The sequence below is a fragment of the Ambystoma mexicanum genome, chromosome 2p (assembly GCF_040938575.1).
Source record: "Ambystoma mexicanum isolate Mex_15411 chromosome 2p, UKY_AmexF1_1, whole genome shotgun sequence".
In the NCBI taxonomy this organism is placed as follows: Eukaryota; Metazoa; Chordata; class Amphibia; order Caudata; family Ambystomatidae; genus Ambystoma; species Ambystoma mexicanum.
The window spans coordinates 1,153,443,065-1,153,458,712 of record NC_090923.1 but is presented as its reverse complement, the minus strand read 5'-3'; the positions used below and the strand labels follow the sequence as shown (position 1 = coordinate 1,153,458,712).

Here is a 15,648-nt window from a genome sequence, read left to right as displayed (position 1 = left end):
TGGCTCCCCTGCTGGACTTCCTACCGGACGACAAGAGGGCGGATGCCCTGGAGATCCTACAGGAAGGTGAGGTGGCGTCGGACCACGCCATCACTATTGCGACGGACATCGCCGACACTGGGTTCCGCCAGTTGGGCAACGGCGTGTGCCTTAGGCGGCGTGGATGGCTCAAGGCTACGGACTTCCGTCAAGACGTACAGACCAGAGTCCTGGACATGCCGTTCGATGGGAACAACCTGTTTGGGAAAACAGTGGACGATTCCCTTCAGGCCATTAAAGCGGACACTGAGACGGCCCGGGCCCTTGGGGTTCTGCAGCAACGACGGACGCCCTTTCGGAGCAGCGGAGGCAAGGGCGCCTCCAAAGGTTCCGGCGGCGGTTTCTCCACCTACCGTCAAGCGGCCCGCTCGTCGTCTCAGGAGGCCTACAGAGGACGAGGCAAGTCTGGCGGACCCCGCCGTCGTCGCCAAGGAGGTCAAGGCGGCAAAGCCTCGTCGAAACAGGATTGAACCTGCCGTGGGGTCGGGCCCCCACCGAAGCACCCCGGTGGGAGGCCGGCTGGCGAGCTTTGTCAGCGTGTGGGAGTCCATCTCCACCGACCGTTGGGTGCTGGACGCCTTAGCCCGGGGCCACGCGCTCGAGTTTCAAAGAAGGTGCCCGCGCGTCCCCCCCGTGGCCAGGAAAGAGCTTCACGTCCCTCAGCTTCTCCTGGAGGTAAAGGCGATGCTCAGGAAGGGCGCCATCGAACTCGTCCCAAAGAGGCTTCGGGGCTCCGGAGTTTACTCGAGATACTTCCTCGTGAAGAAGAAGACGGGAGGATGGCGCCCCATCCTAGACCTGCGACGTCTGAACAAGTTCATCAAGGCGCAGAAGTTCCGGATGGTCACCCTCCAGCATGTCCTGGGGCAGCTGGAGGAAGGAGACTTCCTGTCGTCGTTGGATTTGGAGGATGCCTACTTCCATATTCCCATCCTAAAGGGGCACCGAAAATTCCTCAGGTTTGTGGTCCAAGGGCGTCACTACCAGTTCAAAGCCCTCCCCTTCGGACTATGGTCGGCACCCAGGGTATTCACCAAGTGCCTTGCACCGGTGGCGGCGCAGCTGCGCCGCGAGGGGATCCACGTCTACCCCTACCTGGACGACTGGCTCATCCGAGCCAAGACGAGGGAGCTCGCCGTGGAGCACACGGCAAGGACCGTCCAACTTCTCACGGACCTGGGATTCTCCGTGAACTACGCCAAGTCCCACCTGGTACCCGCGCAAAACGCACTGTTTCTGGGAGCGAAGCTCGACACAGTGTCCCTTCTGGCCTCCCCGTCGGAGGAAAGGACCAGGTCCATCCTGGGCAAGGTACAGCGGATGTTGGTTTCCGACGCGGCCAAGGTGAGGTCCATCAAGTCCCTCCTCGGAATGATGTCTTCTTGCATCTACCTCATTCCCATGTGCAGGCTCCGGATGCGCCCGTTGCAGGAGTTCCTGGACGCGCGCTGGATCCAAACGACGGGCGGCTTCGAGGAGAGGATCACACTCGACGAGAGTTTCCGCCGAGTGGTCCGGTGGTGGGGCAACCGCGCGCATCTGACGGCGGGCATGGACTTCCAGACCCCAGACCACCAGGAGACAGTGACCACGGATGCCTCCCTGGAAGGGTGGGGAGCGCACACCGAAAACCTGCACGCGAGAGGCCTTTTTGTCTCCCGACGGAGAAGTCCCTCCATATCAACGTCCTGGAGCTCCGTGCAGTGTTCTGGGCCCTCAGGTCCTTCCTTCCGTCCCTCAAGGGCAAGGTGGTGAGGATCTTCACCGACAACACCACCACCATGTTTTACATCAGGAAACAGGGCGGAACCAGGTCCCCAGCGCTGTCCAAGGAGGCGCAGGACCTGTGGCATTGGGCCGTCGCCCAAAGGATGTTTCTGGTGCCGTTTCATCTGGCAGGGATAAAAAACACCATCGCCGACTCACTCAGCAGGGAGCTGCGCTCGTGCCACGAGTGGGAACTACGGCAGGATCTAGTGGATCGCCTCTTCCGACGGTGGGGCACACCCCAGATCGACCTGTTCGCGACGGCGACGAACTCCAAGTGCCGGAGGTTCGCCAGCAGGTTTCCCCAGGCGAGGAGCCTGGGCGATGCTTTCTCGTTCCCCTGGGAGGGCCTGTTCCTCTACGCGTTCCCTCCTTTGCCACTGCTAATCCGGCTCGTCAACCAGCTCAAGAGGTCACGGTGCAGGATGATCCTCGTCGCACCTGCGTGGCCGAGGCAGATATGGTTCCCGGACCTTCTGGACTTGTCAGCGTCCCCGCCAATCAAGCTGCCGGTGGACGCGGATCTACTCTCCAGGGAAGGAGGCGCCATCCTCCACCACGACCCGAAATCGCTGAACTTGCAGGCCTGGCTCCTGCAGCGCTAGAATTTGGAGGATACGACATACCGGCCGACTGCAGAGAGGTTCTTGCAAAGGCCAGGGCGTCCTCGACTCTTAAATGCTACGGACACAAATGGAAGAGGTTCTCTGTCTGGTGCCACGCACAGAAGATTAACCCTCTACGGATTACGACTCCCCAGGTACTGCCGTACCTGCTGTCGCTGGCCAAAGCTGGACTGGCACACGCGTCCATCAAGATTCATCTTGCTGCGATCTCCCGATACACCAGAACCACGGACCGGACGTCCTTGTGGTCTCATCGTCTGGTGAAAGAGTTCATGAAGGGACTGTTCAGATCGTTCCCACCGGTGAAGGCTCCGGCCCCGGCGTGGGAGCTCAACGTGGTGCTGACCAAGCTCATGGGACCTCCGTTCGAGCCTCTGCACTCGGCCCCGTTGAAGTTTCTGTCGTGGAAAACAGCGTTTCTTGTGGCCATCACCTCCGCACGACGGGTGGGAGAGATCCAGGCCCTTCCTGCAAGGCCCCGTACTTGACTTTTCACGACACGAGGGTAGTGCTCAGGACGCACCCCTCCTTCATGCCCAAGGTACCGTCGGACTTCCATCTCAACGAACCCTTGGTGTTGCCTGTGTTCTTCCCGTCGCCTTCGTCTCCGGCCGAGAGGACTTTGCACTCGCTGGATGTGGCTAGAGCGCTGAAGTTCTACGTGGACCGCACGAAGTGTTTTCGGAAGACGTCACAACTCTTTGTGAACTTTGGACCTGTCAATCAGGGGAAGGCTCTCTCGAAGGCTTCCATTTCCAGATGGCTCTCCGGCTGTATCATGTACTGTCATCGGTTGGCAAACCGACCGCTGCCTGGCCGTCCGAGAGCCCATTCCACCAGAGCGATCGCAGCTACCACGGCGTTCCTTTCTGGTGTGCCCCTGCTGGACATATGCAGGGCTGCTACGTGGAGGTCGACGCACACCTTCACGAAATTCTACTGCGTCGACCGGGATTCCAGGGAGGAGTCCAGGGTCGGCCAAGCAGTGCTGCGCAACCTGTTCGCCTGAGGTGAGCCTGGTGAGGAGGTAAGATGCTTAATGTTGAGTTTGATGTACTGCTTAATGTTGAGCCTTTGCCACCTCCCGTGGTTGTGCATGTGTGTACTGCTATGTATTCTTTATTCATGAGCATGTGAATCCATGCCAGACCCCATGCTGGAGAAGGAACAAGTTACTTACCTGTAACTGTTGTTCTCCAGCATGGGTCTGGCATGGATTCACATGCGAACCCTCCCGCCTACCCCTCTGCGGCTCTTCACTTGGTCATACTGCCACTTCACGTGCTTCCAAATCTGAAGATGGCTGCCAGAGGCGGTGCTTAGGTAGAGGGCAGTCATTGGCTGTGGTCACTATGACGCAGAGACCAGTGATTGGTTATTACTACGAAAGACAGATCAGAAACGAAACTGATACTGATTTTTTTCTTTACCGAGGATTCCCAGCCTGACGACGGGGAATATTCATGAGCATGTGAATCCATGCCAGACCCATGCTGGAGAACAACAGTTACAGGTAAGTAACTTGTTCCTTACTGTGGCCCTATGTCTACTATTGTCCAAACGTATTCATTGAGTGTGTGGATGAGAGCAGGGGAAAGGTCCTATGTGTTGATTTCCTATTTTTGTTTGTAATATTTTTACTCTATTCATTTTTTGGGGAGTATTTGCCTATTTTAAGGGAATTAAAGTGGCAGATGGAGCCTTTATCAGTAGTGCTCGAAGTGAGCTTAGAAGCCAGGACTGACTGAACACCTAACAAGGGACAGTGTAACATCTTTGTGAACTCTCCTACTTCAACACGTTTCAAAAGAGCCTGCAAAATAATCATCTGCTGTAGATCATTCTTTGACGCAGTCATGCCATTTGCATGTATGTACGACAAGAGAAAACCTGCGGTTCACCAGAACAGTTTTTCTTTTAAGCTGTTGAACAAGCCATCATTTTGGGAATGTACAATGCAGCTTTGAAAAGCCTATTTGTATTCCGCTTTTTAATTTTAGCCATTAAGAGGACCTAAACTATTGCATTAGAGTACAGCTAATGCAGCTAGGGAGAAAAGACATATGAGAAGGGACACAAAGCGTGTAGGTGTTGTTTGGTTACTCACCCATTGACTGTCAGTGGCCATGCTAACCTTATGGCCCTTCCCACCCATCTGCTGCCCCTTCTGCCCAAAACACATCCTCCTGAGATCTCTTTGAGCTAGCTTTTTCAAGCATTACCATCTAACGGTGTGCTGTAAGTGCTTAAAGTGTTTTTTTAAAGCAGTCTTCTGAGAGTTAGACTTAATTGGAGCTGTAAACAGCCTACTGGTGAAATAAAAGTCTAAACCAGATCTGCCTTCAGCCACTCAATTTATAAGCAGTATGTGTGTCCTTCATTGAAGTCCTGCTCAAAACAAGCATTGGCAAAGCCAACAGTTTGGCTTGTGAATAGGTATTCAGCATTTGCCAGGTGCTGCTATTATAAGCCTATGTATGTGCACCATTTTGCAGCTGCTACCATCGATGGCCAGTTAATACCTCTATGGCAGTGCTTGGTAAATGCCTTTCCTGTACCTACCCAAAGCCCAAACTGTTGGCATTGCCAGTGCTGGTTTGTTTTCTGGAATGGTAAGCTGCCGGCTGAACATGATTTGGATCTTGGAGATACAAAATGAACACTGACAGAATAACGATTGCATCCTGAATTGAACCCTGTCACACACCAAAATACAACACCCCCTTACCCTTTTGCTAGTTGACAGGAGAATGAATCCCAGATGCAAAATAATTCCAGTGTTGCTTTGATTGACAGGAAAAATACCTCTCAATTGAGACTCAATGCAGATACATGCAAGAAAGCAAAGGACCTGCCACTTGCATCTTTGAAGAATATCCAGGGTCCAATGGCAGTTTACCTCAAAATAAACGTACTTCGTATAGTACCAGAATTAATGTTTTTAGGCACATTTTGTTCTAGTGATGTTGGTTCCTGAGGAAATGGGTGACCTTGAAAATTCAGTGAAGCCATGCCATCAAGGGGAGCTATGGCAAGTAGAATATGGAGAACATCAGACTGTGGGAAGAGGACACTCCACGTTCCTACAGAAATGTGAAGTGCAACAGTGGGAAGAAGCATTTGAAGAGATGTGCTTGTGTTGGTGTGGCAAATCTCTTCTGAACAAGAGAACCAACAGCAACCCCATACACGTGTTTCAGCCTTGTTGGGCCTCATCACATACTGTCCTTCAAAATTGAGGACTTGAACTGGCAGAGATGCTTCAGGGGCAGCATAGGTGTTAAGCCCCCATGCTCTCACTGGAACAATAAATGGAGTATAATATGAAGACGCTCCTTCACATTTACTGGAACAGAGGTGTAATGTTTACAACCCACGGACAGATCTCCTATGGGCCTGTGAAGGGTATAAAAGGGTCCTTTTCAGTGGCCTGGTGGAAAATTCACTTGCTTGAGAAGAAAATATTAAAATAAAACGCTGCTGGATTCCATTAGCCTTGAAGGGGGGAGGTGAAAGGAGGGAAGGGCTTGGAAAGTGCTCGATGCTCCAATTACTTACATTTTGGACTTCTACGATGCAGCCCTGTGAAGGCCCGCTTCCTTTTTCTGCAGCCCGCCCAGCTCAGTAAACTGGGATGGTGCTACTGAGTCTGCGCAACAGACCTACAGATTTAATTGTTAAACTATAGTGCCCCTACAAGACAAGAGGGATAGACCTCACAAGAAACTGCTGTGTCTGCTGCGTAAATGATACGCATGCAAAAGGTAAATGTTGCATATTTTTATGATTTTATAGCGTAAAAAAGCCCAATGTGACACTTATCTGGAGGGCTGGTCTTACTGCAGCATTCTGAACTTTGTGAAGACGATGCAGTAGTACCTGTGGCAGACCCACATATAAGGCATTTGCACACTCATTCAGGAGTTAATCAGCGTACACACCACCTTTGGAGGGTCGGATGCTGGACGAAATTAAGAGTTTGGCGCAACAGTCTAAGACAGAAAAATGAAGATATGACAACTTCATTTATGTGATGATCAAGTCTTAATTCAGGGTTTCAAGTTACTTGGAGATTTTTCAGCTTCTTGAAAAATGGGAAGAAAGTCCCAAATAGCTGGGGAGAAGTAGGGCGTCTCGCCATATAGGAGATGTCTAGGTCCAAGGAGGAGTATTTGTTTTTGTGGGGTTGACGTTTGTTAGTGCCCAGGCAAGCCTTGATTCCAAGGAGGCAAGTCTGGCGTTGAAGATAATTTTCATGCAGGCCTGATACCTTGAGGAGTAGTTGGGTATCATCTGCGTATGATTGGGAAAAAAAATCATATGTTTCTGGATGATAGACTTGAGGGGTAGCATATACAAAATTAATGAAAACAGTCATCAGGAAGCCCTTAAGAATTATACAGATGACCTTAGTGTAAACTGATAAATGTTCGCCCATTTGAACTGCCTGATTTCTTTTAGAGAGAAAAGGGTGGAACCATGCCAAAGCAGAAGATGATACCCCTGCCTGGGCCTCCGTGAGTTGTGTAAATTTTATTTTTTGTTTTAATTGTACTCGCGCTCCTAGCGCGTTGTTTGGGCCTGCTCCTGCTCCCCCTCCCACTTCCTGGTTCTTCCTCTCCCTCCCCGCCTCCCTGCCCGCCCACACCCCCCCCCTTCCTCTCCCTCTGCCTATAACCTCCCCCCTCCTGGGCAGCCCTCTGCCCGGCAGCCCCCGCGGCTAAGGGCCCCAGGCCAAGGGCGACTCCTATAGTGCGGCTCCCTGTGTGTCTGCAGGTGTCCGCAGGGGACGCCAGTCGCCAGTTCCACCTGTTCCTGCTCCCCGGCCCTCCCCTCCACTCCTGGTTACATCCGCACACGGGGCCTTGCCTCACCGTACACACAGTTGAGGTAAACTATGGTGCTATTTCTCCCCTCGCAGGATTCTCAAACCTAGGTGGCCCGGTGCCTAATACGCTTTACTGTTTGTTTGCTCTAATTGTGGTAACGTGTGCTTGCCGCCCACTTCCTGTCTGCGTGCTCTCGTTTCGTCTGTCTCCCCCCCCTCCCACTCCATGGTGCTCTCTGTCTCACCTATCTTCTCTAACTGCTTCTCCATCGACTATCCTGCTCTCCTCACTAAATCTGGTTGGAAAAAGTTTAAAAAGGACATCCTGGTCTCCAACCCAGGCCTCCCTATCGCTGACACCTACACTAATGCCTGCTCTAAGGAAACTCTCACTGACATCCTCTTTTTCGTGCCTTCGCCCAACCTATGGACCCTTCATATGGTCTCTGTGCTCTCTCCTTTCTCCTCCTCTCCCATTAATGGTGGCACCCGTTGGGATGTCCTATTGGCCCCCTTCCGCTCCTCTAAGGCCATCATTAATGTCTACGCTAATGGGACCATCTTGGTCCAAGGCCCCCAGGCCAACCTTCACCTCTTCGATAGACGCTTCCCACACCTCATCAACTTCCTCCCCTCTCCTGCTGTCACCCCTCCTCTATCCTTGGCTACCTTGCCTCTACCCTCCCTCCCTGCCCCCTCTCGTGCTCCTTCTTCACCTCCTTCCTCAATACCTCCGCAGGGGCGTACCTCTGATCTGTACCCCTCCCCGGAAGTTCTTCAAGGATGGCAGCCTTCTCCACATTGCCACTCGAAACACTCGCTCTGCCATCAAGCACTCCTCCGATATCTGTCACCTTCTTGAGGAACTGGACCTCGACGTCCTCTGTCTCACTGAGACTTGGTTCACAGCCTGCTCTGCCACCAGCTTTGACACACTCCTACCTGACGGTTACAAGATCCTCTCCATGCCCAGGCCTAACCGTGCAGGGGGTGGTGTTGCCCTTATCTTCCCTGAGTGGATTCCTGCCACTGTCACTCCCACTCAGACCTACTCCTCTTTTGAATGTCTTGTCTGCCGACTCTCTCTCTCTCCTAGCCATTCCCTTACCGTGGCTACTATCTATCGGCCACCTGGTCAAATTTCCTCCTTCCTCTCTGAGTGGGCTGACCTCTCCTCCTCACTCCTGTCCTCAACCACTCAACTCCTCCTTCTTGGCGACTTCAACATCCACCTTGATGCCTCCAGTCCCCCCACTTGTCTCTTTCGTGACCTCTGCGACTCTCTCTCACTCTCTATTCTCCCGTCTGGGCCTACTCACTCTGCTGGGCACACTCTTGATGCTCTGATTTCTTCTGACCTTTCCCTCTCTGTCCCTCTCTCCACTCCTCTCTCCTGGAGCGATCCCTTTCTCCTATCCTCCCACCTCACCCTCCCTACCCCTCAGGCAAAGCCACCCTCTTCACTGCCACCCACCTTCTCGGTCATCCGACCCATGAAGCGTGTGTCAGTTGAGGCTTTTGCTGCTACCTTCTCTCCCCCCCCTGCCCCTTCGTCTGACTCCCACCCTGACACAGCCCTCTCCATGCTCCACTCTGCTATATCTGCTACTCTTGATATCCTTGCCCCCGTCATGAGAATCCGCCTGAAGCCCAAAGCCAAATGTAACTCATGGTATGACTCGGATCTCGTCACCCTAAAACGCAAGTGCAGGGTTGCTGAGAGGAAATGGCGTGCTTCATGTTCATCCTCTGACAAACTGGCCTGCCGCCTGCTTCAAAGGCAGTACCGGCTCTCCGTTCTCACCAAGAAGAGAGCCCTTATCCAAGCCCGCATCTCTGCGGCATCAAACAACTCCGCCGAACTCTTTAAAATCTGCAAGGAGCTGGCCAACCCTGTTGCAGTCTCTACCTCTCCTGTCCCCTCCCAGGCCCTCTGCACTGCACTGGCCTCTCACTTCATCTCTAAAACTCAGGACATCCTGTCCTCGCTCTCCTCCTCTCACCTCCCTCCCCCCCTACCCGGCTCTTCCTCTGGCCCTTCTGCGGTCAACCCTCCTCCCTCTTTCTCTGCCTTTCCACCCTTCTCTGCTGACGAGGTTTCCAGACAAGTCCGATCAATGAAAGTTTCGTCTAAACAGGTTCACCCCTGTTCCTCCAAAACTATCAAGGACCACATCGACTCCCTGGCTCCTGCCCTGGCTGACTTTTGCAACCACTCCTTCGCCTCTGGAGTCTTCCCTTCCCCCCTCAAGCACTCCCTTGTGCACCCTCTTCTCAAGAAACCCTCTTCCGACCCCTCCTGCCCGGCTAACTATCGCCCTATCTCCATCACTCCCTTCCTGGGCAAGCTCCTGGAGAAACTGGCCATCTCCCAGCTTAACCTCCATGCTGAATCTGTTGGTAGTCTTCATGACCATCAATCTGGCTTCAGAGCTGCCAGAAGCACGGAAACTGCTCTTCTGAACATCCGTGAAGACCTGCTCCTGAACCTCGATTCCAACACTCCGTGTGTTCTCATTCTGCTCGATCTCTCCTCTGCCTTTGACACTGTCAACCATGCCATCCTGCTCAACCGTCTCCGGGAAAACCTGGGTATCACTGGTCAGTGTCAAGCCTCGCACACGCTTCATGGAAGCCCGGGCTTTACCTTACAAACACCGTAATCCAGGTGTCCCGGTGTGTACTAAACAAAGTGTTCCACGTTCTCAGCCCGGCGCCTGGAAATTGGCATGGCAACGCTGGAAGCCTGTTTTCCGTCACATGACACGTTCGACTCGAGCGTGGTTGCCGGTTCATGTGACTTAAGCACCTCCCACTGCAGTCTCGGTGCTTCTGAATTTCGTTTCGAACAGTTAGCGCTTCCCTTGCTTGGTCCCTTGTTAACCCTTGCTCCTGTTCTCTCGTTCTTGCTCCTGTTCCTACCCGCACTCCTTCCTTCCTTGCCTTTCTACTGCCTTCCTCCTGCCGACTACGGAACTCCAAACGGACTGCCTCAGGACACGTTTTTGCCATTGTTTGCTGTCCGCCCCCTGCCGACTACGGAACTCTGAACGGACTGCAATTGGACACGTCCTGCTTTCTGCTGCCCGCATCCTGCCGACTACGGAACTCTGAACGGACTGCAATTGGACACGTCCTGCTTTCTGCTGCCCGCATCCTGCCGACTACGGAACTCATACGGATTGCTTTCGAACTTTCTGCCAAGACCCACAAAACCAATCAGTGACTTTTTTGACTTCGGCACACGGACTAGAGACTTCTTTGGTGTGCCTGAAGTCTAGAGGCGTCCTCGTGCCGTCGGGAATAGCCAGTTGGGTTTTCAGCATTTGGAATTGCTTGAACATTTCTTCCAGCGCATCGTTTGATCTACAACACCTAGACAGGAAGCTATTGCACAGACTTCAACCTCCCTGGTTGCTTCCGTATCCTGCGGTCATCAGGTCAGTGGTAACTTCAGTTACTATATGGTTACACTTGTTTTCCAATTGGTCTTGTTGTTTAGTGACGGTAACCGTTTGTTGTTAAACCATTGTTTGTAACAGCGGAACCGCAGAATCCCGAAATCCAGGCCTGCACCTCCTGCGTCTCGTCTTGCATCCTGTCTTTCATGGAATGGATCCCTCAGCTTGTCTATTTGATTATTCAAGTTAGAGGGGTACATTGTAGGGAAGACCTCTTCGGCTACACGACGGGGCAAGTCACGGCCGGACATAACATATTCAGAAGCCCTATATAATATGGATGCAAACGAGACCTTGGCCACCATTTTGCAAATGGTGGCAGAGTTGCGTAACGATATGACTGCAGCTCATACGGCTACGCAACGGCGCATAGACGACCTACAGGTCGGGCTCCAGGCGCCCATTGGCGCTGATGCATTACCACAGGCCATGGCTTCTGGGTCAGGGGTACAACCACCTCGACAAGACCCCGGCCCGGTGTATATGACCGCCCAGTTTCCTTTGGCACCACCAGAGAGATTCAATGGTGACCCAAAAACGTACAGAACTTTCCTGAATCAATGTAGACTTCATTTTTTGTGTCGTCCGGTTTCGTTCCCTGACTCTACTACTAAAGCCGCTTTCCTATTGTCCCACTTGGGGGGAACTGCCGCGGCTTGGGCTAATCCACTTCTAGAAGAAGGCAGTCACCTCCTTTACGATTGTGATGCCCTAATATTGGCGATGAGTCGTGTTTTTGACACCCGGTATGCTACTCAAGCTACGGATTTAGAGTTGTTGGGACTACAACAGGGCGACACGCCTCTCCTTTCCTATCTTACAAGGTTTAACCAATTGGTAGCTGAAACAGGATGGCCTGAAGACAAAAAGGCATCCCTGTTTTACAAGGGGTTGTCTGACTCATTGAAGGACACCCTTGCTACTGTGCCGATCATACCCACCGCTTTTCCTGAGCTTTTGGATCTTGTTCTACAGATAGATTCGAGGCGCGCAGAGAGGAAAGGGGAAAAACGGCCACTTCCCTTAACACCTACCGGTCTTCCGGCCGCTGCTCCAAGTGCCTCAGAGCCCATGCAAATCGGTGCCATACGAGGTCCTTTGTCGGCAGAAACAAGAGAACATAGAAGGAAAAACGGTTTGTGTTTCTACTGTGGGGGATCGGACCATCTATTACGTGCCTGTCCCAAAAAACCTGTCAAGAAACAGGGAAACTCCAAAACCCGGCAATAGAGGGAGTCGTATTGCCGGGTACTCCGAAAGGCGACTCCAGGTGTTTAATTCCATACCGTTTGACTGTAACCCTTGCCTTTTCTGGGAAGGTAAAAACAGGTGTTTCGGTCGTTCTTGATTCGGGGGCCACGGGCAACTACATCGATAGTGCCTACGCTCATGAATTAGGGATCCCATATGTCTCTAAACCATGCCCTGAAATGATCAAAACCGTTGATGGTACCATGTTAGTGTCTGGTCCCGTTACGGATTCCACTGTGGAAATATCCATGGCAACGTCATGCGGCCACCAGGAGAACATTCAGTTCGATCTAATCACTGCCCCACAATACCGTATCATTCTTGGTCTTCCCTGGTTACGGTTACACAATCCAGCTATCGATTGGCTCACAGGGGAGGTAGATTTCCCATCTGCGAATTGTGAAGCGAAATGTCTCAGTAAGATCCAGGAGGTCTCCAGTCCTAGTCACGCTCTTCTGGACACTGCTTCCACGATTGGGGCAGCGGTCAGCACTGTCCTTCCTAAAGAATATCAAGCATTGAGAGGCGTCTTTGATGTTGGTGGGGCTGAGGTCCTGCCACCCCATCGGCCCTATGATTGCCCAATCGAATTGGTTCCGGGGGCCAAAATACCATCTGGGCGTATCTACTCCTTGACCCAAAAGGAAGACACCATCTTAAAGGAGTACATCGACAAATCCTTGAGCTCCGGTTTCATTCGTCCTTCCCGGTCCCCCGCGGCAGCTCCTTTGTTTTTTGTTCCTAAAAAGGAAGGAGATCTCCGCCCCTGTATCGACTACCGTGCGTTAAACGCCGTTACGATCAGGAACCAGTATCCACTCCCTCTTATTTCTGTACTCTTGGATCAATTAGGCTCCTCAGTGATCTTCACAAAGTTGGATTTGCGAGGGGCTTATAACCTGGTGCGCATACGCAAAGGAGATGAATGGAAAACCGCATTTAAAACCAAATACGGCCTTTTTGAGTACTGTGTTATGCCGTTTGGGCTCTGCAATGCACCGGCTACGTTTCAATATTTCATCAATGATGTGTTCCATGATATGCTAGACCAGTACGTGGTGGTATACTTGGATGACATCCTCATATATTCTCCCTCGTATGAGACTCATGTATCCCATGTTACCAATGTATTGCAACGTCTATTGGACAATCAATTATATGCCAAGCTGGAAAAATGTCTGTTCCATGTCCAAGAGGTAGAGTTTTTGGGATACAACATCACGAGTAGAGGAGTCCAGATGAGCCAGTCCAAGGTGTCTGCCATTCTTCAGTGGCCAATACCCAACGGTCTTAAAGCCCTGCAGTCTTTTCTGGGTTTCGCCAACTTTTACAGGCGGTTTATCCAGGATTTCTCTCTCGTTGTTTCCCCCCTTACTGCTTTAACCAGCCCCAAAAGAGCATTTCAGTGGAACCACCAAGCTCAACAAGCCTTTGATGCTCTCAAAACCGCATTTACTACTGCTCCTGTGCTCCAACACCCTAATCCCGCCTTACCTTATATTGTGGAGGCCGACGCCTCAGACGTGGCTCTAGGAGCCATTCTTTCACAACAATGTCCGGACGCCAGTGGTTTACACCCTGTTGCTTACCATTCAAGAAAACTCACGTCTTATGAAAAGAATTATACCATCACCGAGAAAGAACTACTGGCGGTCCGCGACGCCTTTTTGGTATGGCGACATCATCTTCTAGGTACCCCTGATCCGGTTCAAGTATACACTGACCATAGGAACCTATTGGCACTCCAATCAGTGAAGTGCACTACGGCTCGGCATGCCCGCTGGCATGAGTTCTTCTCGATGTTTAATTTCAAGATAACTTATCGCCCAGGTTCACTGCATTCCAAAGCGGATGCCTTGTCTCGTATACACGGAGACCCTGGTACAACCCACCATAAAGGGGAACTTGTGTTACCCCATCAAGTGGTTTGCGGCTGTACTCTAGGTGCGTCTCTCAGGGATCAGTTGCAAGAGTGGATAAAAACCGACCCTTCTGAGGTGGTTCAACATGACCTAAGGGTGTTCCATTCACTCCCCTACAGACAGGGTAAATTATACCTACCTAATCACGACACTAGGCTTACCGCAATGAAATGGTGTCATGACTCAGCAGCAGCCGCACACCCAGGTATCAGAAAAACGATGGATCTCCTAAAACGCTGGTGCTGGTGGTCTTCAATGGAGAAGGACGTTACCGAGTACCTTTCTACTTGTGCAGTGTGCGCACAATGCAAGGCATCCCATGGTAAACCAGTTGGATTATTGCATCCTTTGCCTGTCCCGGATCAACCTTGGACGATGATCTCCATGGATTTCGTCGTTGAATTACCTGTGGTGGACGGTTACAACACCATATGGGTTGTAATAGATTACTTTACCAAGTTGGCCTTGTTCGTTCCCTGTCGGGGTATCCCTTCGGCTCCCAAGTTAGCAGACCTATTCATGGGGAATGTTTTTAGGTTTTTTGGCCTGCCTTCTATCATCATTTCGGATCGGGGGCCGCAATTCACCTCACGCTTTTGGAAGGCATTGACTACTGCCTTAGGTGTCAACGCAAGGTGTTCTAGTGCTTATCACCCCCAAACCGACGGTCAGACCGAACGTCTAAATTCAACCATGGAACAGTACTTACGCTGCCTCACCTTGCAACTACAGGGCACGTGGCTATCGGTGTTGGCTCTGGCAGAGTTCGCATACAACAATTCTCTGCACACCGCAACAGGGGTCTCCCCTTTTTTCGCCTCGTATGGGAGACACCCTCGTTCCTTGCCCTTGAGTCCTGAACTTCCCCTACATGCTCCTGCCGCTCTTGCCTGCATTAAGGATTTGTCTGCATTACATTCCTCAATAAGGGAACATCTGCTGAAGGCTCAGGAGCTAACCAAGGCAGGTGCCGATCGTCACCGTTTACCAGCCCCGACGTACCACTCAGGCATGATGGTTTGGTTGTCCACTCACAACCTCCGATTACCGGGTCGCAGATCACTTCTTCCACGTTTTGTGGGCCCCTACAGGATCTCGGAGGTCGTCAACCCCGTGGCGGTTCGTCTGGCACTCCCCTCGTCATGGAAGACCCATCCTGTTTTTCATGTTTCCTTGGTTAAACCCTGTAACCCTGCGACCCGACTGTTGTCACGTCCCCCTCCTGTACTGGTGCAGGGTTCTGATGAATATGAGGTAGCTGGTATCTTGGACACTAAGGTTCGGAAGGGCAAACGTCTTTATCTCGTGGACTGGAAAGGCTACGGCCCCGAGGAGCGTACATGGGAACCCTTTGAGCACATTCATGCCCCGGCTCTTCTATCACAGTTCTGGTCCTCCCGGAGGAGGAAGCTATCTTTGGGGGAGGAATCTGTCAAGCCTCGCACACGCTTCATGGAAGCCCGGGCTTTACCTTACAAACACCGTAATCCAGGTGTCCCGGTGTGTACTAAACAAAGTGTTCCACGTTCTCAGCCCGGCGCCTGGAAATTGGCATGGCAACGCTGGAAGCCTGTTTTCCGTCACATGACACGTTCGACTCGAGCGTGGTTGCCGGTTCATGTGACTTAAGCACCTCCCACTGCAGTCTCGGTGCTTCTGAATTTCGTTTCGAACAGTTAGCGCTTCCCTTGCTTGGTCCCTTGTTAACCCTTGCTCCTGTTCTCTCGTTCTTGCTCCTGTTCCTACCCGCACTC

The 15,648-nt window shown here is 52.1% G+C and overlaps 1 protein-coding gene across 3 annotated transcripts in view; it reads left to right on the top strand.

Annotated features, from left to right (window-relative positions):
* The window catches only part of CCDC22 (coiled-coil domain containing 22), a 942,388-nt gene that overhangs the window by 865,868 nt on the left and 60,872 nt on the right, over window positions 1-15,648 (top strand). The gene's annotated exons all lie outside the window — the stretch shown is intronic.